This window comes from Mandrillus leucophaeus, unplaced genomic scaffold (assembly GCF_000951045.1).
Source record: "Mandrillus leucophaeus isolate KB7577 unplaced genomic scaffold, Mleu.le_1.0 Scaffold1130, whole genome shotgun sequence".
In the NCBI taxonomy this organism is placed as follows: Eukaryota; Metazoa; Chordata; class Mammalia; order Primates; family Cercopithecidae; genus Mandrillus; species Mandrillus leucophaeus.
Genome location: NW_012099544.1, coordinates 358,849 through 363,201, shown reverse-complemented (window position 1 = coordinate 363,201; position 4,353 = coordinate 358,849).

The window sequence follows — 4,353 nt, the reverse complement described above, 5'->3', positions numbered from 1 at the left end:
GGTGGGATTGTAAACTAGTTCAACCATTATGGAAAACAGTATGGCGATTCCTCAAGGATCTAGAACTAGAAGTACCATATGACCCAGCCATCCCATTAATGGGTATATACCCAAAGGATTATAAATCATGCTGCTATAAAGACACATGCACACGTATGTTTATTGCGGCACTATTCTCAATAGCAAAGACTTGGAGTCAACCCATATGTTCATCAGTGACAGACTGGATTAAGAAAATGTGGCACATATATACCATGGAATACTATGCAGCCATAAAAAAGGATGAGTTTGTGTCGTTTGTAGGGACATGGATGCAGCTGGAAACCATCATTCTCAGCAAACTATCGCAAGAACAGAAAACCAAACACTGCATGTTCCCACTCACAGGTGGGAACTGAGCAATGAGATCATTTGGACTCGGGAAGGGGAACATCATACACCGGGGCCTATTATGGGGAGGGGGAAGGGAGTAGGGACTTCATTGGTAGTTATACCTGATGTAAATGAAGAGTTGATGAGTGCTGACAAGTTGATGAGTGCAGCATGCCAATATGGCACAAGTATAAATATGTAACAAACTTGCACGTTATGCACATGTACCCTAGAACTTAAAGTATAATAACAAAAAAAATAAAGAACTGTAAGAATGCACCTTAGGCTATTTAGACAAATAGAGGAATATTAGTAAGTTATATTAAAAATGTACAAGAAAAAACTATTATGCACACCTTTCTTGTAACTACATGTAGCTGATATTGCAGGACTTTATTTAACCTGATTTTTAAAGTGTTTGCAGTTTAATTATGGCTAAAATGAGTGATATTTGCCCAATCTATTTTCCTAAACCATCTGCCACACAATGCTGCATATTTATTTCTAAGATGTGATCTGTCCTAAATTTGTAAAAATAAAATAAAGTTGATGTTTAAAAAAAGTGTACTGCTCAATGAAAACAGAAGCTTAACCGTGAGAGTGGAATTCACGTGACCTAGAGCAGTTTCACAAAGTTTCCTTCTGGTTTTTATCGGAGTGTATTTCTTTTTCAGCATATTCTTAAGAGCATTCCCAAATGTCCTTTCTCAGTTTCCACAGAAGCAATGACTACTACCTTTTCTATCCAAAGAATGATTTAACTCTATGAGATGAGTACACACATCACAAAGCAGGTGCTCCGAAAGCTTCTCTCCAGTGTTCATCGGAAGATGTTTCCTTTCTCACCCCAAGCATCCAGTCACCACTTAATATCCCTTCCCAGATTCCTCGAAGACAGTGTTCCAAACTGGGCAACGTAGTGTAAGATTTATCTCTCTGAAATGAATGCACACGTCAGAGAACAGATTCTTGTAATGCTTCTTTCTGGGTTTTATTTCAGGATATTTCACTTTTCGTCATAGTCGTCAATGCACGGTAAAATATCACTTTTTCAATTTTACAGGAACTGTGTTCAAACATTGTCTTATGAGAAAAATGGTATAACTCAATGAGTGAAATGCACACATCATAGTGCATTTTCACAGAAAGCTTCTCTCCAGTTTTTATCTGGAGATATTTCCTATTTCCCCACAGGCTTGAATGTGCCTCTGAATCTCAATTCGCGAATACGTCCATGACGCAGTTTCAAATCTGCATAATGAAAAAGTTTCATCAATATGAGATGAATAGACATATCTACCAAAAAGCAGTTTTACAGAAAGCTTCTTTCCAGTTTTTGTCTGAGGATACTTCCTTTTTCACCAGAGCCGTGCATAAGCTACCGAATGTCCCCTGGTAGGGTATTCTCCAAACAGGATACACCAATCCTCTATGAGAGGAAAAGTATAATGCTGGGAGTGGAATGTACACTTCACAAAGCAGCTCCTCGGAAATCTTCTCTCCAGTATTTATCAGAAGAGATTTCCTGTTTACAAACAGGCCTGAATGTGCCTCCAAATGTCCCGTCATGAATCCGTCTATGATGCAGTTTCAAATTTGCGTAACGTAAGAATGTTTCATCAATGTGAGATGAATAGACATATCTATCACAAAGCAGTTTCAGACAAAGTTTCTTTCCAGTATTTGTCTGAGGATACTTCCTTTTTCACCATAGCCATCCATATAAACCCAAATGTCTGCTGGTAGCGTTTTCTCCCAATGGGATTCCACAATCCTCTATGAGAAGAAAAGTATAACTCTGTGAGTGAAATGCACATGTCACAAAGCAGCTCCTCAGAAATCTTCTCTCCAGTATCTATCTGAAGATTTTTCCGTTTTCACCATAAGCCTCTATGTGCTCCCGAGTATCCCTTAGCTGACTAACCTAAAACAGTGTTAGAACATTTCTCAGTGAAAAGAGAAGCTTACCTCTGTGAGTGGAATTCACGTTACCTAGAGCAGTTTCAGAAAGTTTCTTCTGGTTTTATCAGAGGGTATTAATTTTTCAGCGTATTCTTAAGAGCATTCCCAAATGTCCTTTCTCAGGTTCCACAGAAACAGTCGTTTCAAACTGCTAAATCCAAAGAATGATTTAACTCTATGAGATGTACATACACATCAGAAAGCAGTGGCTCTGAAAGCTTCTCTTCAGTTATCATTGGAAGAAGTTTCCTTCCTCACTGCAAGCCTGCGATCACCACTAAATATCCCTTCACTGATTCCCCAAAGACCGAATTTCCAAACTGAGCAACATAATGTAAGCTTCAACTCTCTGAAATGAATGCATACGTCAGAGAGCAGTTTCTTGGAACGCTTCTATGTGAGTTTTATGTCAGAATATTTCACTTTTCACCATAGTCTTCAATGCGCTGCAAAATATCACTTTTTCAGATTTCCAGGAACGATGTTCAAACACTCCCTTATGAGAAAAGAGGTACAATTCCCTGAGTGGAATGCACACATCACAAAGCAGTTTCTCAGAAAGCTTCTCTCCAGTTTTTATCTGAAGATATCTCCTGTTTCCCCACAGTCCTGAATGTACTAACGAATGTCGCTTCGCGAATCCGTCCATGACGAAGTTTCAAAACTGCATAATAGACAGAACGTTTTATCTACGTGTGATGAATATACTTATCTATCACAAAGCATTTTCACAGAAGCCGTCTTTCCAGTTTTTGTCTGAGGATATTTCCTTTTTCAACATAGCTGTCCATATGCTCCCGAATGTCCTATGGTAGTTTTTTCTCCAATGAAAATTTCCCAATCCTCTATGAGAAAAAAGGTATAACTCTGTGTTTAAAATGCACACGTCACATAGCAGTTCCTCGGAAAGCTTCTCTGCAGCATTTATCTGAAGATATTTCCGTTTTCACTGAAAGCCTGAAAGCACTCTCAACTATCCCTTAGCTGACTAATCCAAAACAGTGCTAGAATACAGCTCAATGAAAAGAGAAGCTTACATGTGCGAGTGGACTTCACATGACCTAGAGCAGTTTCACAGAACGTTTCCCTCTTGTTTTTAACGGAGGGTATTACTTTTTCAGCATATTCTTAAGAGTGTTCCCAAATGTCCTTCCTCAGGTTCCACAGAAACAGTGATTTCAAACTGCTCAATCCAAACAATGATTTAACTTTGAGATGAATACACACATCACAAAGCAGTTGCTCCGAAAGCTTTTCTCCAGTTTTCATCAGAAGACATTTCCTTTCTTACCACAACTCTCTGGGCACCACTTAATATCCCTCCCCAGATTCCTGAAAGACAGATTTTCCAAATTGGGAAACATAGTGTAAGCTTTAACTCTCTGAAATGAATGCAAACGTCAGAGAACAGTTTCTAGGAACGTTTTTTTCCGAGTTTTATTTCAGGATATTTCACTTTTCACCATAGTCCTCAATGCACTGCAAAATATCACTTTTTCGGTTTTACAGGAACAGTGTCCAAACACTGCCTTATGAGAAAAGGAGTATAACTCCCTGAGTGGAATGCACTCATCACAAAGCAGTTTGTCGGAAAGCTTCTCTCCAGTTTTTATCTGAAGATATTTCCTACTACCCCACAGGCCTGACTGTGTTCCCGAATGCCCCTTCGTGAATCCATCCATGACACATTTTCAAAAGTGCATAATAGAAAGAAATTTTTATCTATGTGAGATGAATAGACAAATATATCACAAGGGAATTAACACAAATTTTCTTTCCAGTTTTTTCTGAGGATATTTATTTTTTCACCATAGACATCCATATACTCCCGAATGTCTCCTGGTAGCTTTTTCTCCAAACGGTATTCCCCAATCCTCTATGAGAAGAAAAGTTTAACTCTGTGAGTGGATTGCACACTACACAAACCAGCTCCTCAGAAATCTGCTCTCCACTATCTGCCTGAACATATTTCCCTTTTCACTGTAAGCCTCAAAGCGCTCCCAAGTATCCCTTAGCTGC